The sequence below is a fragment of the Chionomys nivalis genome, chromosome 5 (assembly GCF_950005125.1).
Source record: "Chionomys nivalis chromosome 5, mChiNiv1.1, whole genome shotgun sequence".
In the NCBI taxonomy this organism is placed as follows: domain Eukaryota; kingdom Metazoa; phylum Chordata; class Mammalia; order Rodentia; family Cricetidae; genus Chionomys; species Chionomys nivalis.
In genome coordinates, this window is record NC_080090.1 from 114,262,473 (window position 1) to 114,286,478 (window position 24,006).

The 24,006-nt window shown below is 39.1% G+C and overlaps 1 pseudogene; it reads right to left on the reverse strand.

Annotated features, from left to right (window-relative positions):
* Positions 1 to 368: 368 nt before the first annotated feature.
* On the reverse strand, positions 369 to 22,762 carry LOC130874199 (phosphatidylinositol 3,4,5-trisphosphate 3-phosphatase TPTE2-like; annotated as a pseudogene).
* Between the last annotated feature and the right edge of the window lie 1,244 nt (positions 22,763 to 24,006).

Here is a 24,006-nt window from a genome sequence, read left to right on the forward strand (position 1 = left end):
TGCTTCATTGCGTCTGCCCTGGAGAGGAGAGGCATAATGTCTGAGCTCACTTTCCTTTCCTCCCAGCATTCTGTTCTGTTTACTCCATCCACCTATGTTCTAACCTATCAGGCCAAGCAGTTTTCTTTATTAATCAACCAATGAAACAACAGATAGATAAAGACCCTTCTACATCAGTGGTCTGTCCCCAAACCTCTTTTATTTTCATGAGTGATTGCTTTTAGAGTGATTTCTACAGAATGCAGGGTTTTTCAGGAGTTAAATAGCCATGCTCTGCAAAGTGACATTTCTGCCTATGAAGTTGTACATATGATGTAGTCATGTAGGATTATATTGTCCATTGATGCTGTAGCTGTCTTTACGCAGAATCACTCTATGGTCTGCATAATGGAGTCATCTGCTGACATTTTTAGAAGGTGTCCCTGTAATAATAACAGACAGAGAGTTAAATTAAAATTATCTTTAATTTCCTAACAAATTCACCTAGGCACAATTGTTGACATCTTTGCTAATAAGGGGAAATCTAAATAAGTTTATTTCAGTGAAGCCCCAAATGACGTTCTTTTCAAGGATGATCAAGACTTTGCGGCCATGAAGAGACTTAGAATGCAGTTCTTTTATGTACTTGAAACCAAACAGAAAATGAATTTGTGGCCAGCGGTGGTGGCGCACGCCTTTAATCCCAGCACTCGGGAGGCAGAGGCAGGCGGATCTCTGTGAGTTCGAGGCCAGCCTGGTCTACAAAGGGAGTTCCAGGACAGGCTCCAAAGCTACAGAGAAACCTTGTCTCAAAAAAACCAAAAAAAAAAAAAAAATGAATTTGTGTGGCTAACCAGTGCTTAAAGGCAACATTCCTTAGAGCTAATTGGTTTAGGAGGGCAGGGACAATGAACTTTAATACATCTAGATTGGTTTCCTTCAACTTAATGTTACACAAAAGCAGCAGTCACTAAGGTCTTTCCTTTTCATGTTTACCAGCATCTTTTTCTCCTTCCTATGTGTAATTAAAAAGAATTCGTCATGTAAGCTACTTGTGCATCCCCTAGAGAGAGGGGAAATTGTGAGCTATCAGTAAAGGACTAGATTTTTTTTCTCCTGGATTTAAAACTTTGATTTTGCAGGTCTGGGAGATGGCTTGCTCAGTGGGTAAAGGTATTTGATGTCAAGCCTGCAGACCTGAGTTCATTTCCCAAAATCTATGTGATGGAAGGAGAGAACAGTGCTGCACAAGTTGTCCTCTGATGTTGACATGTGCACAATGACCATGTGCACCCATGCATATGCACAGAGAGACACAAGTGTGCAGGTAAAATAAATAACTAAAACAAAAAAAAATCTTTAGCATTGCTTTCAATCTTATGTATCTTAACAATCTGTGAATCAAGTAAAGGCAAATTACAAACATAAAACAGAATAAATACTTGTTCTGAAACATATAAATACATGTGTACTATGGGAACACAGATAACTTCTATAATGGCTCAGCTCTTTCGACAGGAAAAATCTGTTATTTCAAAGTTTCTGAGAATGATACCTAATGTCCCTAATATTGACATGAAAGATTGAATGCTTCAAAGTTCTTCAAATTAATACCTAATACTTCTATGTACAGAATTTTCCAAACAGTACGTACAAAGAGATCTAGACATGGTGATATATACCTTTAATCCCTGCACTCATGTGGCAGAGCCAGGTAGATTTCTATGAGTTCACATCTAGTCGACAGTGAATTCCAGGCCAGCAAGGGCTTTATAGTGGGACCCTCTCTCAAAAATAAAAAGAGAAAGACTGTATTGTATAAGCCTTCAAAAGAAAAAAAAAGACCATTGACATATTTTTTCCTGTATACATTTAATATGTTTCCAGAAACATGTACACACATACATTACAGACACACCATCAATGACATAGGTTAGAAGACATATGCAGCATGGAGTGGAACGAACATGCTTCTCTCCAAGAAGGGGAACAGCACTTAGTCAACAGTCACTACACAATTTTGCGCTATACCTCATCAAAATACACTTCTACTGCGAACTTTGGACTGTAAATTTTCCATGTTTTTGGTTTATGGGTATTATCCAATTCATTTCTTGGTAGATAAAGCCTAAGAATAAGAAAAAAATCAGTACCTTTTGTATTAGGGCTGATAGGAAGCCATGATTAATTTGTTGGTGCTTCATGAAAAGGACCCCACTAGCTGTCAGAGTCTCAGACCCTCTCTGTGTGTTGGCTGACCCCTTCCATCTCTCCAAGATCAAAAGTACCTTAGTAAGAGCAGTTCCTGACTCTTCCATCACTGGTTCATAGGATATCATTCATGATATTTCTATAAGAGGTGTGGAATAAAACCCAGCAATAAAACATTGCTTTTCCTTTAAGTGAAGAACTTTGAGTTTTGACTTAACATCTGTCTCCTGCCTATAAACAGTTTATCTTATCCATCTGCAAATTAAATGTTACAAACATCTTTAGCATCTTGCATAAAAGTGAGAATTAAAATGATCCAACTTTGCTTTTCCTATATCAACATGGATTGTAAAGGACCAAGGCTCATAAATCAAAGTTTGTGCACATCCAGATATAAATGGTCAAAATCTCCACCAAATACAAATTTACTACAAATGTAAATCATGTGCTTTTCAAGTTCCCTTCTGGTGTCTTACAAGGCTTGAATTATCATCAGGCCTTGGTCAGTTTGTCAGTTTGAAGTGATTAAGACAGTATTAATTCCCGGCCTGTTCAGTGACAATCATTTCAACATCATCTACCAACTGACCAGGTTTCATGTTTTCGCCTGCAGATTCTCATTCTGTCTATCTGCCTGTCTCCCCTTGTTCTCATGATCACAGGATTTTTTGGAATAATTAAATCCAAGTAATTTTTTTTTTTACTTTTTTGAGACAGGGTTTCTCTGTGTAACAGTTCTGCCCAACCTGGAATTCACTTTGTAGACAAGGCTGACCTAGAACTCACTGAGATCTGCCTGCCTCTGCTTCCTGAGTGCTGATATTAAAGGCGTGCACTACCACTGCCTGGCTCCAATTAATTTTTTAAATAAAGATTTTCAGCTCAATTTCTAATAAATGGTTTTCTAATAAATCATATTTAAGTGGAAAATTTTCACATGAATGATTTTAGGTGACTTCACTAATACCCGTGCCTTCTAACTTCTGTCCTAGATGTTAGGTGCACCAATCAGTTTCCTAGCTGTGGACACCTGGATTACACTTGGAATTTGGTGGTTGGGTGCCACTTAGCCAACACTCCTCAAGGCCTTACCAAAATCAAGGCATTAAGGGATACATGTTAAACTTCCATGAAAGGAGTTTACTGTCACACTCAAGATCTGTGTATAATAGATTTTAACTTATAGTCCAAGGGCACTTTGCTTGTGAGTAATGAAGCATCTCTATTTTGAAAATAACCTTCACCAAGGCATATAATGTCCCAAGTGAGAGGAGCAGAGTGGAGGTAAGAGTAGTTAATGGGACTGAGATCCATAAAAAATAAACACAAATTGTAAATGTATATTGTATGTGTATTTCATGTTAATAATAAATGTAAAAAACCCTAAAAGATTTTAAGACCACATTAAGATAACTGATGCACTGGAATAACTCAAGGATTTATTTTGTTTCTATAAATTGAACTTAGGACAGCTGGCATAAGCCGTGTCATAACATACGTGGAACATTAAGCTGTTTCTGCTGGATCACAAGGTATCCCTACCTGTGTTTTCGTATAAAAGATGCATGAAACCAAAAGAAAAAAGGGCAGTCATCATAGTGTTTAGGAAGATTCTAAAAAAGACATGGCTAAAGAAAAAAGATTAGTTTCCTAATAAAACTGGCACAAAGAACTAATAATCCAGTGAATTTAAAATTTCTTCCCTTGATCCTGTAAAACCATATTAGCAATAATATCAGTTAAATATGCAGCACTTTACAGTTTATAATGATATAGTCAAGACACAAGAAGGTTTCAAGAGAATGTTGAAGGATAATCAATATATATATATATTTGTTTATGTATTATATACAATATATATAGTTTATATATAGAAAGAATATAATATACAGTGTATATTCTCACACATATATTCCCATCTTTATTCTCACATATTCCTATAAATATATGCACACATATTCAAACACACACACACACACACACATATATATATATATATAGTGACTTATGTGCATTATAGGAAATTTCCAGGTATTTTTACTGTTAAAAACTGAAAAAAAAAATTAAAAGCATGCCATATAACAATACACAGAATCAATGAATCTAAGATATGGTTATTTGAGGAGAGTAACAAGATTGGCAGATCTTTGTTCTAATTAATCAAAAAAAAGATTGAATGGTGTTCACTACCCTTACTCCTTTTCAATATTGTGGTATAAATATTAGCTGGAGCAATTAGGCAAGAGAAGGTGGTGTGGGAGGTCCTTCTGTCTATGTGTTGCTTTTATTACTTCATGAATAAAGAACTGCTTTGAGCCCATGCCAAGGGCAGAACAGAGATAGGTGGGAAAAGCTAGGCTCTATGCTGGGAGAAAGAGGGCACTGTCAGAGAGAAGCCATGCAGCCACAACTGGAGACAGATGCTGGGAATTTTACCTCGTAAGCCACAGCCATATGGCAATATACAGATTGATAGAAATGGATTAAATTAATATGTAAGATTAGCCAATAAGTAGCTAGAGCTAATGGGCCAAGCAGTAATTTAATTAATATAGTTTCTGTGTGGTTATTTTGGTTCTGGGCGACAGGGACAAACAAGCAGCCTCTGCCTACAAGAAGGAAATTAAAGTGATACAAATAGGGAAAGAAGAGGACAAACAGCAATGTGGTGGTCTACTGAGTAAACTTGCATAAATCAAGAGCTTTTGTACACGCCACCAACAAAAATGTAGGGATTTCTTCAATTAAAAAAATAAGACTCAATAAAGAGATAGGTAAAGACAATAGAAAATGGAGAAACATCCCATGCTTATGAATGGGTATAGTTAAAATTTAACAAAAACTATATACAGATTAATGCAATCCTGACCAAAAGCCCCATCCCATTCTTCACAGAAATAGGAAATAATCTATCCTAAAATTCATATGGAATCACAAAGTTTGGATAGTCAAAACCATTCTGAAGAAAGATAGCAATGTGGAAGGATTACACCCAGATTTTAGATACGTCACAAAACTGTGGTGATAAGAAAATGGCACAGACATGTAGGGAATGGAACAAAATCAAAAACTCAAACGAAAGTACATGTATCTTCAGCCATTTAATATTTAACAGACGTACCCAGAAAAAAAGGCTGGAGAAAAGCATCTTTATCAAATGTAGCTGGGTAAACTGTATGTTCACACACAGAATGATGAAATTATATCTGTATCTATCACTGCACACAAAAGCTAACTGCAAATGGATTAAAGACTTAAACACGAAGCCTGAAATGTTCAAAGTGCTAGAATAAAAAAGACAGTACCCCACATTATGTAAGTGTAGGAAAGGGTTTATCCAGGAATTAAGGCCAACAACTGACAACTTAAAAGTTTCTGCACAGTTAAAAGAAACAATCAACCAAGTGAACAGGAAGCCATGGAACAAGAGAAAATCTTTGCCAGCTACCATCTGACAGAGAGTTAATACACAGAATATATAAAGAACTCAACAACAACAACAATACCTTTAAAAATGTACCTGAACAGAATTCTCAAAAGAGGAGAAAATTGATAAGAAATGTCTCCAAGAAAGTTTATCATCCCTAGCAATTAGGAAAATGATGTAGGAGGGTCTAATATCTAACTGTTGCTTTCATTGGTTAATAAAGAAACTGCTTGGCCTGATAGGTCAGAACATAGGTGAGTGGAGTAGACAGAAGAGAATACTGGGAAGAAGGGAAGTGAGACAATTGCCATGCCTCTCCTCTCTGGGTCAGACGGAATGGAGCCAGCCACCAGGTCAGACATGCTGAATCTTTCCCAGTAAGCCACCACCTCATGGTGCTACACAGATGATTAGAAATTGGTTAATCAAGATGTGAGAGTGAGTCAGTAAGAGGCTAGAGCTAATGGGCCAGGCAGTGTTTAAATGAATACAATTTGTGTGTTACTATTCTGGGGCTAAGCTAGCCATGTGGGAGCAGGGTGGAATGAATAGCAGGCCTGCCCGCAGCTCATTACTACAGGAAAATGCAAATCAAAACAATTTTGAGATTTTATCTTTCCCTAGCAAGAATGAAAAAGATCAACAAAATGAGGGGTAGAGAAAAAGTAACTTCCATTCATTCTTGGTGGGATGGCAAACTTGTGCAGGTACTATGGAAATCAGTGTGAATTCTCGGAACAGTCACTAAAAATAAATCTACCATATAACCCAAAGGACTCAACAAGCTACTCCATGGTTAATTTTCTTAGTCATGTTCATTGCTGTTCTGTTCACAAAAGCTAGGAAATGAAAACAACCAATAAGTGGAGGAGAAAAATGTGGCACATATACACTATGGAACACTCCCCAGATGCTAAGAAAAATAAAGTCAAGAACTGTGCACATGGATGGATGGAACTAGAAAGATCATATTGAATGAGGTCCTTTTTCATTGCTTTAGTTGGCTCCCTTCTCTCTTCTTTCTGGGATTCTTAAGTACCAAAAGCTGCTTCTGTTATTACCTTTTGTCTTCTGTGATCATCTCCTTATCTACTTAGCACACCTGAACTCAATGGCCTTCCTTCCAGGGCTACTCTGGAAAGTGGCCCTCTTTATAGGAATGAACTAGACAAAGCAGACAAAAGCCTCAGGTTCCTGTGAGAGGGACACCTAGTCACTGATCAGACACTTAGGCATTAGGTGGTCTACCAGGACAAAGAAATAGTTTGTGAAAGACATGTAAGTATATACAACCATGTCACCAGGAGCTCTATTAGAACATATTAAATTTACAGTTACTCTCCAAAGAGAGGGTTCAAGACAAAACTAAAGGAAAATAAAGCATTTCTTACTGATTTCTTCAAGGGAAAGCTACATTGGATAATTAATCCCTGGCAAAGGTGATGATAGAAATACCTATGTTTTTGGAATGTACTTTCATGTTCTGGCTTTGATGATCACAGGGATGTATATTTCCAAGGTTTCCTAGGCAATTGTCTTTATGTGGCATAAAGACACATAAGAAACATGAGGAAAATATGTTGACATGACAAGGGAGATGCTCCATTCTGATTGAAATCTCTTGTCAGCTGGGAAGCAAGAATTCTAGCATAGTAAACATTTGTTATACAGGTTGCTAACAGACATTTTGTTTCTTCCATATGCATCTACTTTATGTTAAAATAGCAAGGGACCAGGCTTAAGGCCTGAATGTATATGACCTAGTAAAAAGCATCATTCCTTCTGACTGACATTTTTGCACTGTTGAAACCATACCTCCTAGCAGTACTCCTGTGATTATCAATTATAATTCTGTCAGACGATGCCCAGGAACCACCTACTATCTGATTTAGGTTCCAAACAAACCTTCCATAATATTGTCAAAGCTCACCAAAATAAGAATAAGGAAATGACATTAAGTGTGACTCCCCTAGAAACCTTCACTCAGACATTGCTTCTGGATGATTTTCTTTCTACTTATCCTTGTTTTTAAAAATGTAAATTACAATATTTTTATTAACACCAATTCTGATTCGTATTTGCCAGTCCCTAAATTCCTTTCTGCCCCAAAGCCATGAATCTTGGTCAGGCCTGGGTCAAAGTGTCTAAAAGTCAAGACTCAGAGTAATCTTTAAGGGTCCGCATGCAGCTGCTGTAACTGTCCTTCACAAATAGCACTTGATTGTTATCCTTGGTTAGAGAACTCAGAGTGACTGCATTATTCAAGGGCAGCAAGCCTGTAAGGCAACTACTTAAGTCACCTGCTCCAACATATTTAAAATTTAAGTAGCTAGCAGAGAGTAGGCAGAGGATGAGAAAGGAAGAGAAATTTTAAGTTAACTAACATAGTTATTTGTAGTAGAGATAATCTTATAGAAAAATGAAACAAGTGATACTTAAAGTTAGCTACAAGCAGTAAATATCCAGACATATCTTGTAGACCAGACTGGCTTGAACTCAAAGAGATCTGCCTGCCTCTGCCTCCTGATTATTAGGATTAAAGCTGTGCACCACCAACGCCTGGCTAAGAAATTATGCTTAAAATATGTTTTAATATAGTGGCAACAATAAATTTGGTTTGTCATTTTGTGTTTTGGGGAGACAGAATTTCACTATTGTGGCCCAGTTAATTTGCAACTCACAATGTATATCAGACTGTCCTCAGACTCATAGAGATTCATCTACCTCTGTCTCCTAAGTGCTGGGATTAAAGACATATGGCAGAACTCCCAGTGGCCACAATGTATTTTAATATACAAAACAAAAACGTAATCACTGCTTTGTAGTATTTTGTTTATTTTTAAATCAAGATGTTTCCATATTTATTTAAAAATTAATATACACTTATTTATAGAATTCATGAAATATAAAAATATTATATTTGTTCTTTAGGAAAAAGTGTTTAATTTTTATTTGTTACTTTCCTCTAATCTCTTTGCTATAGTGGTTTATTATTTGTGAGGTTTTTTTTGATTTTTCAAGCAGGGTTTCCCAGTGTAGCCTTGGCTCATGGAACTCACTCTGTAGACCAGGCTGACCTTGAACTCACAGAGATTCACCTGCCTCTGCTTCCCAAGTGCTGGGATTAAAGGCGTGCGCCACCATGGCCCAGCTATTATTTGTGTTTTAATAAATAAAACTTAACAGAGTATTAGAGGGCTAAGCAGCCATACTAGTCAGCCATACAGGCCAGAGAGTGGCACACATCTTTAATCCCAGGACAGACCTCTGTGAGTTCAAGGCCACTCTGTGCTAAACAAGATTGAATATGTCTAAAAGAGAAATAGAGCTCACACAAAGGTGATCCCAGCACTTGGGAATACAAGCCTTTATTCCCAGCACTGGGGAGGTGGAGACAGGAGCGATATGCCTGGGTGGAGAGAACTATAAAGGGAAAGAGGCAGGAATTCATTGGAATGTGGAGTCTGAGGATGGAAAAGTGCATTATAGGGTTGCCTTTGTTTGTCTGAGCCTTGGTGGAGGCATGATCTCTCTAGCGGCTTGGCTGCTTTGCTTTTCTGATCTTCAGGTTGAATCCTAATATCTGACTCTGGCTTTTTATTATTTGTGCTTCAACAGACATGTCTGTCATTTTCTTTATTGGGCACTGTAGCAAAGGAAATTCCAAACCAAAACCATTCAAAAGACTAGACAAAAATATCATGCTTGGTGACACAAACCTGTAACTTCAGCACTTGGGAGGCTGAGGCAAGAGGACCACATCTTCAAGGCCAACTTGGGTTGTATGGTAAGCTTCTAGTCAATCTGTGCTATGCAACCCTGTCTCAAAAAACCAAAACAAGGATAAAAAACAAGACAAGAAAAAGGTGTATCTTCCATAGAACCTTCATCTGGCGATGGATGGAGATAGAGACAGAGACTCACATTGGAGCATTGGATTGAGCTCCCAAGGCCCAGATGAAGAGCAGAAGAAGGGAGAAGATGAGAAAGGAAGTCAGGACTGCAAGGGGTGCACCCACCCACTGTGACAGTGGGGCTGATCTATTGGGAGCTCAGCAAGGCCAGTTGGACTGGGACTGATGGAGCATGTGATTAAACCGGACTCTCTGAACGTGGCTGACAATGAGGGCTGCTGAGAAGCAAAGGACAATGGCACTGGGTTTTGATTCTACTGCATGGACTGGCTCTGTGGGAGGCTAGACTGTTTGGATGCTCACCTTCCTAGACCTAGGGGGAGCAGGGAGGACCTTGGACTTCCCATAGGGTAGAACCCTGACTGCTCCTTGGACTGGAAAGGGAGGGGGAGGGGAAGTGGGGGACAGGAGGAGGTGAAAATTTTCAATAAAAATAAATATATTTAAAAAAAAGAAAGAAAAGAAAAAGGTGTATGATGGAGGAAGGTCATTGGTTAATTAATAAAAAAACTGCTTGGCCTCATAGGTTAGAACATAGGTGGGTGGAGTAAAAAGAACAGAATGCTGGGAGGAAGAGGAAGTGAGCTGAGATGCAGGGCAGCTCCTCTCAGAGCCAGATGCGATGCAGCCAGCCGCCAGGTCAGACATGCTGAACCTTTCCCAGTAAGCGCACCTAATGGTGCTATGCAGATTATTAGAAATGGGCTAAATTAATACGTGAGAATTAGCCTAGAAGGCTAGATATAATGGGCCAGGCAGTGTTTAAAAGAATACAGCTTGTGTGTTGTTATTTTGGGGCATAAGCTAGCCAGGTGGTCACTTGATTACTCACCGGAGAGAGAAATTTCACTTTCGCATCAGCATATAGAGCTGGAAAGTTGAATACATTAATTATTACTCTGTTTCAACATCATGAAACATCTGTAATACACATGAAATACAGAATTATATGCTTGATTAAAAAGTGCAAGCATAAAGTTCACCTTTACTCTGTCAAATATCCTAAAGTTATAAAATATTCTTGGTGCCATAGCCCAATAATTCCATATATTTAAGTAGATATTAATCTTTCTATGAAATTGTAACTTAGTTATTTAAATTAACCTTACATCTGTTGAAGGCTATGATGGCACACTGTTGAAAACACAGCAGTAAATATAATAGATCTCAACCAAGAAAGCATTGCTGTTGGATATACATCATCTGATTTTCCTATGTCAAAGACTTTTTTAAAAAAATGTGTTATGCATGCCATCCCCAAACCCCATGTCTTGTGCTGGTTGTGTAGTCTTTGTACCCACCCATTCTGGTGAGTTCCTTGCAACCTGAACCACTTACAACACCCTCAATACTCAGGCCTAACTGCTAGCTCAGCTTCTGTGCTGACCTGGACTGGTAAGTGCTTACAGAAGATCACCAAACCCAAGGCCATGCCAGATACTGGAAATCTAGCTAAGGACTCAGTGCTAGTAAACTCATGGAACGCTGTGGAAAAATGGGCAGAAAGACTGTAAGAGTCAAAAGGGCAGGCAGTTTTCTGTGATGTAATGTGAAAAGGTGTACTCATAAAATCTCATCAGTATTACCGACCAAACATGAGCTGAACAAAGATGACACTAATAGACAAGCCAAAGTGGACAGAGAAATGCCGTGATGCCTAAAGACTACACAAAAGACTCTAAGTACTGAGGAATGCCAGGAGTGGGAGACGTGGTCTTCTCCAGAAAAGAGAACACATACTAGTTATTCAATATCAAGTGGTTAACTCTGAAAACACGCATACAAGTAACATTATTTATATGGAACAGGTTATATTCATGAAAAAATATATATATATATACATAAATATACGTATGTGCATACAATAGCAATGAATGAAACATGAGTCATTTGTATGAGAACAAGGAGAAGCATATGAGAGGGTAATTACAGTCTAAAAAAATTTTAAAATGTAAAACATGAAAACACAGGCGACAACTGAGATTACTATACCCAGCAAAATTATCAGCCATAATTGGAAGAGAAAAAACTTCCCATGATATAAGGGGGCTAAAAAAAATTCATATCTAAAAAACTAGCCCTGCAGAGAATACTGGAAGCAATACTTCAAACTGAAGAGATGACTATGCATTTAAAAGAGTAAAGAAAATGCCTGCCAAGGAATTGAATGAAAACAGAGACCCACACCAGTCAATCCTAAATGGGATATCCTCATCACATCCTTCTTGTCAGGAGTCAGTGAACCATGCAGTAGAGGAGGCAGAAAGACTATAAAAGCCAGGAGGAACGAAGGCACAAAGGAATCAAGGCCCTCCAAACACAGCAGGGCTGACATACATGTGAACTCTGAGACTGTGCTAGCAAGCACAGGGCCTGCATGATTCTGCACCAGATGAGGTTCTAGCTGAGAGGAAAAATGCACACAAGCCCACATCCCTAAACCAGGAGCTATCTTCAGTTGATCATCACTCGCAAATGAAAAATAGTTCTCTCCACAATGGAGACTCGCTGGGGATATAAACCGTTCTTAAGGCTAGACCCATGCCCAGAAATAGATTGCCAACATGAAATAAACTAAATGTCTCATAATGCTGTCTCGGGGAATTTATTTATTTTATTTATATTTTTAACCACACACATATATAAAATGTCTTCTAATTTTGTGTTTAGGGTATACAAATACTTATAGGTATTTCTCATTTTTTTTTGGCTAATTTTTTTCTGTTTGTTTGCTTTGTTTTATTATGGCTTCCTCTTTTTCAGTTTTCGAGACAGGGTTTCTCTGTAGCTTTGGTGCCTGTCCTAGAACTAGCTCTTGTAGACCAGGCTGGCCTCAAACTGATGGAGATCTGCCTGCCTCTGCCTTCCAAGTACTGGATTAAAGGCGTGCACCACCACCACCTGGCATATTCATATTTGAAATTCAGTAGTACTTTCAAATTCAGTGCTGGCATATTCTGGTTTCTTTTATCTTAGTTTATTAATTATTCTTTAGATTCTTGTTTGTTTTCAAAACAGAGATAGAAAGGGATAGATCTGAGAGAGGAAGTAGGAAGTAATTGGGGAGGGAAATGGTAATCTGAATACAGTCGATGAAAATTTTCATTTTCAATAAAATTAAATTTAAAACTTTAATTTAAAAAGGGGATACACCCGGTAACTGAGGACATACCTCAATAACAGGGGAGTATAGAAAGAAAATAAATGATGCTAAATCCAATGGAAGACAAAATAGAAAAAAAATAATACAAAGTACAAAAGAAGACAGCAATAAACACACTTTTCCAGCAGTAGCTTTAAATATAAATGACCTTGACTCCCCAATCAAATGACACAGGCTATTTGAATAAGAAAGAAAATTCATCTTTGAGTTGTTTACAAGAAACTCCATTCATCTTCACAAATGGGCACCAGCTTAGAGGGAAAGGAGAGAAAAGGTATCACAAGAAAATAGGAACAGGGATTAAGCAAGTGTAGCTGTCCTAACATTTAACAAAACAGATTTCAAATTAATATTCAGAAGATAAAAAGAAGGTGATACTATTCTGATCAAGAGAACAATTAACCAAAAAGACTTTACAGTCCTACACATATACACACCAAATTCCTAGGCACTCAATTGTATTGAAAACAAAACAGACAAAAATGAAAGTACTACTGAATTTCAAAACACAGTAATGATAATACGTGACTTATTTCAATAGCTCACCTCCAATAGAAAGGTAATTTGGACAAAAATCACAGAGAAACATTAGAATTATATGACATCAGACATCAAATGGACCCAGCAGGCATCTATCAATTATCCTACCCAAACACTGAAGAGTATATATTCCACTCAGTAGCCCATGGAACTCTCTCTAAAACAGACCACATGCCAGTATACAAAACAAGTCTCAACAAATATTAAAATGATTGAAATAACTCTGTACATTCTATGTGGCCACAATGCAATAAAGCTTAAAATCAACAACAAAAGAAACTCAAATAAAAACAAACTAATAGATATTAGATAGCAAAATACGAGGTCAAAGTAGACATCAATAAAGAAGGTTTTTTGTTCTCTTGAAACTAAACAAAAATAGCAAAACTCTGAGGAATATTAAAAGCAGTACTAAGGGAGACATTTATTCTTGTAGGCACACACATGTACACATAATAAATAAACAAATACACAACTATATTGAGTCAAAGAATGGCTCCTGCCTTTGACCAAGGACCTACTGCACAGCATTTTTCAATTTATGGCTTTTCATAGTGAGAAGGTATTTCAGAATGCATAGTTTAGGACCTCATATGTTACATCACATAAGGAGGATTTTGTGGGGAGACTTATAGAAACTTAGATGTGGGCAAACAAAGGTCTGAGTAGATAGTAGCAGAGAGGCATAAAGAAGGAGAATATGAAGAGAAATTTAAAAGGCATAACCAAGAATCAATGAACTGGATTTGGAGTCGACAGCAGAGAGTCAAGGACAATATCACATCTTAATATCCAACTGAACCTTCATCTGGCGATGGATGGAGATAGAGACAGAGACCCACATTGGAGCACCGGACTGAGCTCCCAGGGTCCAAATGAGGAGCAGAAGGAGGGAGAACATGAGTAAGGAAGTCAGGACCGCAAGGGGGGCACCCACCCACTGAGATGGTGGGACTGATCTATTGGGAGCTCACCAAGGCCAGCTGGACTGGGACTTATGGAGCATGTGATCAATCCAGACTCTCTGAATGTGGCTGATGGTGGAGACTGACTGAGAAGTCAAGAACAATGGCACTGGGTTTTGATTCTACTGCACGGACGGGCTTTGTGGGAGCTTAGTCTGTTTGGATGCTCACCTTCCTGGACCTGGATGGAGGGGGGAGGACCTTGGACATCCCACAGGGCAGGGAACCCTGACTACTCTTAGGACTGGAGAGGGAGGGGAAGTGGGGCAATGGGAGGAGGGGGAGGGAAATGGGAGGAGGAGAGGAGGTGGAAATTTTGAATGGCATTATTTATAAAGCAAAAAATAAAATAAAATGTTTGAATTTTTAACAGCAACAAAACAACCAAAAATACAGGGTGGTCATATTCAGTCTTTCTTTAGTACTCAGTGTAAACATCACATGAATGTTCTTGTGCCCCTCTTTTTACTTCTAATGTTTCCTACTTCCTTTGTCATTTCCTCAGAACCTGGTTTTGGAAACCTCCAGTTAACTTTCCCCCATATTGTACCTTAACAGATACTCTAATAAGGCACAGTCATTTTTGATGGTCCATCTAACCTTGTTTTCTTTATATTTAAGGTTTTATTAACACCATCTTACTAAATTATCATTATGAATTGTGGTTTCTTGCCTCAGTTCCCTGTGCTCCATTCCAGTTACTGAACTTCTGCTGATGTTTACCAGAAATCAATAAAATGTAAAAACTGTTACTACTCATATGAAATGTTTTATGTAACACAGTATTATGTACAATGACTATAGATGATAAAATTAAAAATTATAGAACTATATGAAGACAAATATATGAAGCCACATGACAAGAAAAATGAATATCTATATCCTTAAGTTCTCACACACTTAGAAATTTCAAACTGTATAAGTAGACCTTAATGATTTAAAAACACCAAATAAAACAAATAAACAAAAACCCTATGAAGTGAAGCATCTGTCTTACCCATCCTTCACCTGTTTTATTCCTTAGCCCCAAGTCTGTAACTAATATTATCTGTTTACTTTTTTAGGTGATGGGAATTTTTGTTCTTTTTAATTTATTTTTATTTTTTTGTGCACGGTGTTTTACCATGGGTATTACAGACAGTTGTGGTCTGCCATGTGGTTTCTGGAAGGTGAACATGGGTCCTCTGGACGAACAGTCAGTGCTCTTAACTCCTAAACCATTTCTCCATCCCTTGGGATGTGTGTATATATATTCCACATGCATGCACACATACTTGCACATACACACACACACATTTCCCCTCTCTTCTCTCTTCCCAGTCTCTCATCCCACACCTCCCCTCTGCCCAACCCCATCCACTTTTCTTCTGTTTCTATTCAGAAAGGGTACGCCTTCCAAGGATATCAACAAAACATGACATATCAAGTTGTAAGACTAGGCAAATCAAGTTGATTTGCTTTTTGTTTTTTGTTTTTAACATAATCAATTGTGAATATTTGTTTCCCACATAAAGGTGAACCCTTTTAACCCTTTCTGTTTTACAGAAAATGTTTCATATAATATCATTGCATTGGATTCTGCCAAAATCTGGGTTTAACTTATAAGAGAAGGAGAAGTACAATGTTATAGGTTTTGCAAAGTATCACACATGAACAGGCAGACAGGAAATGACTGAACTTACAGGTAAGTGCAAGCTACTGGACACAGCTAACTTACATTTCTTTGGAAAGATTATTTGTAATTATCAATTTTCTACAAAGTAAAAATTTACTTCTGCTGGGATTTGGTCTGACTTGGGCTTGCACTAATCTGGTGCATTCTGCCACAACACTGGAAGGTCATGTGTGCAGCTTCCCCATTGTGTATGGAACGCACTGTTTCCTTGCGGTCGTCCACTCTCAACTCTTTCCACACTGTATTTCCAATGATCTCAGCCTTGGCACCATATATATGTTTCACTTTGTGTAGGTGGTGATTAACACTAAGACTTAGAACTGCAGAGTATAAGAGACTGCAGAATATACTCAAGAACTTTTAAAAGGAAGGAGACACTGGAATAAGCCTTGTCTAACTTATCAGTTATATGAGAACAAATAAAACGTTTTCTGCCTGGGTATTTATGGCATCACAACAGAGATGCCAGTGAAGGTTGTAGTAGGAAGGAATGGGGTAAATGAAGAGATCAGGTGATGAGAAGCAGATGGACCCTGAACTAGAGATGAGTATGGGTCTTATTTCCCTGCCCCTCCACTAAAACGTGGGCCCAAAATCTACTCTGGGCTAAGAAGCAATGAGAGAGGACAAGGAATGACTTCTCCAACCCCCACACGAACGGATGAAGAAAAGGGAATGAGCAGGACACTTAGGAGCTGTCAACAGGCTGTCACATGGCCAATGGACAGCTATAGATGTAGGAGTTCATGTTTGAGACATTGTCCATAGACAGCTACTCTCTGAACATGAAAAAACTGGTCCTTCTACCCAACCCTTCAGTTCCAAATAAAGTACTTACTATGAATAGAATAAACAATAAATCTTTTTATCACAAGTATTTTTCTTGGAGGGAGAGTCCATTGGTAGCTAATTTCATATTTTCAAAATAGTCAACATATCTTTTCTGCAAAGCAACAGAAGGCTCAATTTAGATGAAAATAAAAAGCCAAAAGTCAGTGTGACTAATCCTGCCTCCATTTGTCTTCCTCCCCATCTCCCCCTTTTTACAAAGAATTTGTCAGGTACAGTTTAGGTGAGGAAACAATTGCAGGAGGGTAGTACGTAGTTGTGTGTATTTCATATATGTTGTTTCATGATTGAATATCAAGAAAAAGTACTAAGTTTGGTGATGTGGTGAATGAACATGACAGGAGTCAGTCCTTGCAAGTGATCTGCCATGTTGTCGTTTTTGCACATGTGTGTGTATATATATATGTTTTTTGCAGAGGCCAGAGGTTGGTGCTAGTTTTTCCTAGGATCATCATCATATTATTATTTTTCATCATCTTTGAGATAAGACCTCAGTACCTCAGTGTGTAGACCTGGTTGGCCTTGACTTTGCTATGTAGGCCAAGATTGTTTAGAATTCCTATAAATTTATCTTATTTTTCTGACACAAGCTGTCTCAGTAAACTTGGAAGTTTATCCATTTAGGTAGACTGACTAGGCAGTGAGCTCTGTAGAGTTTTCTTCGTTCTTTCTTCATTCCCAAGTGCAGAGATTTCAGACTTGTAGCACCAGACCCTCACATGAGTGCCAGATATCTGAATTTAGGTCCGTATGCTTGAGTGACAGGCACATTACTGAATGAACCACCTCCCAAGTCCAAGCTCATGCTTGAGAAGGTGGCAGCTCAGAAAAAAAACAAACAAAAAAAACAAACAAAAAAAACTCAAAGCAGTTCTAACATTTCAATATGGTAGCTGAAAATTAGTTATAATGACGACATTGGAGAAAAACGTGATTTGGTGGAGAGTAGCCCTTATTCATAGCAGAACAGCGTAAGAGGGGACTCCAGAAGCCATTTATATGTCAGTAGATCACATGGCATCCTTCTTCGTCTCTCCACTCTACAGCTGTACAACATCTTCACCTTTCCTTTTCTTATCATCCTTGGGAGAATTCCTTGGGGATTGCTAGCCCTTTACTTTCCTTATGGAATGTTCCTCACAGGATTTTCCTCAAGAAGCTTAAACACTCTGGTGTTGAGACACCTGGAAAGTGCTAACAAAATTAAAACCCATGCTTCCTACTAGAAATGGAAGTGTGGGATCATTAAGATGTCTTAGTAGGTAAAAGCACTTGCTATGCATGCATGCACAACTGATCTTAAATCTCAAAAAATCATGGAAAAGAAATCCAGGCATGGCTGTGCATTCCTGTAACCCCGGCATTGTATTGTGGACGATGAATCCCTGGTGCTCACTTGCTAGCCATCCTAGTCTAAACATCAATGAGACGAGGCCCATCTCAAGACAATAGGGTGCAGAACAATAGAGGAAGATGACCAATGTTTTTCTCTGGCCTTACATGCGCACACACAACATCTGAACCTACATACTCACATGCATACACCAGACACACATACACATACACACATATACACACACATACACACACATATACACACACATACACACACGCACACACGCACACACAGATACACACACACACCACACATACACACACGCACACACACATACACACACATACACACACCACATACATACACACATACATGCACACACATACACACACATACACACATACACATACATACACACACATACACAAATACACTTACATACACACACATACACACATACACACCACACACACCACACACACACATACACACACATACATACACACACACATACACATACATACACACAAACAGAAGCCATGTGTCTTTCTGAGTCTGTCACGTTTTCTCTTTATACAGAACTTAATTAAAATTATATTGATGTGTATGTGCATGTGTGTATTTATAAGCTTGTAGATGTTTGTCATAGCTTGTGATACTAGAAAGGGCATCATGGGAGGGAAGGAAGAGATTGTAAAGAAATGGGGACACAGAGAGAATAATAGAATACATATAATAAGAACTACTATATGTTTTAATAATTAATAAGAATTATTATATATATATTACATATAATAACGAGGAAGAGAAGGGGTTGCTAACTCAGGGGATGACAGAAAAGAGCCAGAGGGTGGACAATGGGTATAAGGGCAGTAAGTGAATGGGAACAAAATATGACACATGTATGACATAATGATGAAATCAGTTACTTTGTGTGCTAACCTAAACTATTAAGTTTTAAAAAAGAAGTGACAGTTATAAGAAAGATTTCTACAAGTCCTTAACTCTTTCTAAGTGTTGCTTGTAGTGGTTAAAGAACAAAGAAAATGCCTTGGCCTGATAGGGGCAGAACTTAGGTAGGTGGGGAAAACAGAACTGAATTCTGGGAGGAAGAAAGCAGAGTCAGAGGAATGCCATGGAGCCTCCAGAGACAGACATGCTGAATCTTTCCTGGCAAGCCACTGCTACGTGGTGATATATAGATTAATAGAAATGAGTTAAATCAAGAAGTGAGAGTTAGCCAATTAAGAGGGTGAAACTAATGGGCCAAGCAGTGATTTAATTAATACAATTTCTGTGTGGTTATTTTGGGGATAAGCTAGCCTGGTGGCCAAGATAAACAAGCAGACCCTCTCTCCTTGCAACAGTCATGTAGCCAGTAGAGTGGTCCACAAGTCATAGAACGTGATGGTGTATAAGTACCACTACCCAACTTCTGAGGTCACCAGAACTCAACACAGGACACTCTATTCCACAACCTTGCCAATACCTCTCAAACCCATAGTTGAGTCCTTGCACTGGTAACCTTGATAAATGATATTGTGGAGGTTTTTTTATTTGTTTTGTTTTGTTTTTTTTTTTTGTTTTTTTTTTTGCTTTGAGGCAGTGTCCCTCTGTGTGGCCCTGGCTATCCTGGAATTCTCTATGTCGCCTGGGCTGGCCTTCTTGGATGCATAGAGATCTACCCATCTTTGCCTTCTGAGTACTTTCATGTGCCACCATGTTTCACAGATATTAAGGGATTTTTAAGAGAGTCTTTAGATCAGATTTCATGCTGAAATAACTGTGGGATAAAACAATCTGTCAGGAAAGAAGGTATTAAGACTGGTACTGGGTTTAGGAGCACAGCTAGAGAATGAGTGCTGGTGGGCTGACGTGGTTTGATGACTATAAAGTGGTCAACTCCATTTCTGTGTATGTGCTATAGTTTGGAAATTGAGTTTTATGGCTTGTCTTCCTCATGTACTGCCTTCCTCAGGGACAAAGAAAAGGGACCAGTTGACCGTGAACCTAAACTGAACCAGACAAACCTCTCCATCTTTAACCCGCGACATCACATACACCGCACTATCAGTTCTCACTAGTTCCCTGTATTTGGAAAATTCCATAATAAACTGTTTCTTAAAGAATAAAAGGAAATAGCATATACTTTACAGTGGTTAGTTTATAGAATTAAGTGTGACATTTCGATGCACAAACACATATATATGACATACAATCTTATCTGATATGTAATAAATATATTCTGAGATAAGGTTTTATGTAGGCTCACCTCAAAAGTGCAATCTTACTGCCTCGCTCTAAGATTATAGGCATGAGCCACCATGGCTGACTCAGAGTAATGTTTTCTAAAGTGCTTATTTCTTCTTTTCATTTTGTTTGCTGTATTGTTTTTTCGAGATGGGGATTTTCTGTGTAGCCATGACTATCCTGGAACTCACTATGTAGACCAGGAAGACTTCAAAGTCAAAGATCTGCATGCTTTTGCCTCCCAACTGTTAGGATTAAAGACATGTGCCACCACTGCCTGGCTCTATCTTTTTTTTTTTTTTTTTTTTTTTGGTTTTTCGAGGCAGGGTTTCTCTGTAGCTTTGGTGCCTGTCCCGGAACTAGCTCTTGTAGACCAGGCTGGCCTCGAACTCAGAGATCCGCCTGCCTCTGCCTCCCAAGTGCTAGGATTAAAGGCGTGCGCCACCACTGCCCGGCTCTGGCTCTATCATTTTTAAAATATAGTTTTTCCTCTCTCTCTGCCTCTTACCCCCTTACAATACATATTCACAGACACACACACACACAGAGACACACAGACACAGGCACACACAGAGAGACACACAGACACAGACACACACAGACACTCACACGAGTCATACAGAAACAGTTCCTGTGGTGTTCCTTAGGGACTGGTTTATTCATGTGTCTGAATATGTGTCAGGAAATTGAGTGGCAGGAGATTTTATATGATGGTTATATGTCAGAACCCTCCTACTCTGGAAGGGCAAATCAATTCCTTAACTCTGAAAAATTAAGAAACATAAAATGTGAAGTAGAACATTTTGGGTAGATCACAGATCTGGCATCTGAGGTTGGGCTCTCAGCCTGGCCCAGGGCACCTGAGCACTGTCAACAACTGGTCATCTGACTTGGAGGGTGGGACATGAAGCTAATGACAAGTGTTGAGGCCTCTTGCCCTCCTGTAGAACTCCCAAAACAGAGATTTTACCTGAGAAGTGGTCTCTATTCCTTGAAACTTAGAGCTGGTGGTTTTATCTGTTTGCCGCTCTCCGAAAAAGTAAAGACTTTCCTACAGGAAAGAGGACGACATAGTGATGATTTAGCTGCACTCTTTGTTTTCCTAATCCAGGAATTCCTGGAGTCTGACTTCCTTAAGCTGGCAGTCTCTGGGTAGAGGCTGTGCCAAAGAGCCCAGATAGAAAGCCACATCAGGGACGTCTTTAGACTGAAGACTCATAAACACATGGAAAGGCTAGAGCATCTGGTCCAACCCTTCTACTTTCCATTTTAGAAACAAGGAAATTGAGCCACACACCAGTCAGGGAACCAGGTAGGTTAATTCAGGGTACCACTGAACCTGGAGCTCACTCATTCAACTAGACTGGCAAGCCAGCAAGCACCTCTGCAGCCCCTCCTGTGTTGAAGTTTCAGGAGCGCACATGCACAGTGTGTGCATGGCTTTTCACGTATGTGCTAGGAATCTCTGGTCTTCACCCACAGGTCCGTCTCCCCACTCTCTCCAATGGAGATGTCCAGTGAGCTCCATTGAGAGCCACTTCTCTCTAGTTCCGTACACATCCATCATGGAGTTATGTACAGGTACATGCTACCACATTTTTATGTGGGTGCTAGGGTTCTGAACTCAGGTCCTTATGCTTGTACAACATGCCCTGCACCAACTGAACCATCTTCCTAGCCCTCCATTAAGTTGATTTTATCATTTATTAATTATTAATTTGTAATTTAAGAAACACTGTCTCCGGACACCTTTTCTTCCTTTCACCTATTCCCTTGGCCCCCAGGCACTAAACCAGCTGACATAGTCCTAGGGCAGGCATGGCATCACCCACAGCCTCCAGGGACTACAGGAAATCAGGCTAAAACACTCATTTTCAAAACCTGTGTGTCGGTTATAAAAACAGAAAGGGTGGTGGGATTCTGAAAGTTGATATGTTTATAAGTCAAAGATCCTCCTCTACAGACTACAGGAGAGATAAACAGAGCTTGTAAGTGCTAAACTCCCAGCAAGCCCCTGAAGGCAAATGACAGAATTCTGTTTCAAAATGTGAAAACAGGACAAGCAAGATGGTTCAGCAGGTAAAGGAGCTTGCTGCCAAAACTGATAACTTGAGTTTGAAGTCTAGAACCCACACAATGGAAAAAGAGAACCAACACACATACACACACACACACACAAATAATAAATGTAAAAAGAAAAAAAGGTGGAGGGCCACTGGGAGCACTCAGAACTCAGCGTCGTACTGTGGACTTTTCTTCAGTCTCAGTGCTGACATTGCCATATGGTAAAGACAATCAACTCTGTTGGAAATCCAAGACTAAAGCACTGCTTACAAACCTGGCTTTTGTAATCGATAGAAACAAAACACCCACAATACCATCTAGCATTTGCAATGCCCATTATTCTTTCCATTTAAAAGTTCTTAATTAATTAAAATTACCCGCAGACTCATGCAGTACAGACTGCTCTCAAAGTCATTCCAGCTCTGATGTTAATGGCCCAGAATTTACACACACACACACACACACATACACACACACAGAGTATTTTCTTGCACAACTGTCTCATTTTGTCTTGGAAGTTGAGATAAAGATTTGAGTCAGATATTCAATTTTGCCCTCTTTAAGGAAGACTGCACAAACCTGCTTCCTTGTGCCAATTTCTGTACCTTGGGTCTTAAGTGGAATGGTAAATGGCAGGATCCTCAAAAACAGTAGCAGTATGCAGAGTCATCAAAGAGAAAGAACCTGACCCCAAGAGTCACTGCCGTCTATCTCAGGGATGGAGAGTATCTCATTAAATATCTCAATAGAAGTGGTGTCAGCTTGACTGCTGCTAGGGGCTAGCTGAGTCAATGGTTAGCGCTCCAGGACATCCGAGCAGTGGCTAGGTAATGCTTTAGTATACAGCAATGGTAGCGTTGATTGATTGCTTTGTTGTGTGAATAAAAAGGGGATTGAGTTTGGGTTTTGGTGAAGATGAATTGACTCCATGCTGGGCCCAATTATCTGGAAAAGTACTTTGGCTGGAGGTTATTAATTTGCTAAATGGTTTAGTTTTGGAGGAGCCTACAGGGTTCAGCTCACTGATAGCCACCAATATTCACTGTCTCCACTGTTTAGGGCTAAGTGGCTGTTTAGATCTCTCTGAGATCATCTTTTCTATACTGATTTGTGTGAGTTATCTCCACCAACTAGGAACTTGAGAAGGGCTTAGAGTCCTAGGAAATTTGTTCAGAGAGCACTTGCTTGATTTTGTGACAGCTGTGTATGTGGTGTGTGAGCAATGTCTATGTGGTATGTGTGTATGTGTTTGTGGTATTTGAGTGTGTGTATGTACGTATGTGGTGTGTAGGATTGTGTGTGTGAGAGTGTGTGTATGCTGTGTGCGTGTGTTGTATGTGAGTGCATGTGGTGTGTGAGTGGTGTGTGTATATGTGTGCGGTATGTGTATGGGATGAGAGAGTGTATGTGGTTTGTGTGAATATGTGTGTATGTGTGTATGCAGTGTATATGTGAGTGTGTGGGGGTATGTGGTGTGGTGTGTGTGTATGAGATGTGTGGGTACTTGTGCATGTGGGCACAGAGGATGTCATCCTCTTTTGTTCTCTACCTTATTATTTAAGAAAAGGACTTAAAAGTGCTGAAAATCACTGATTTGCTATACTAGCTTATTATCAAGTCAAGAACATCTGTC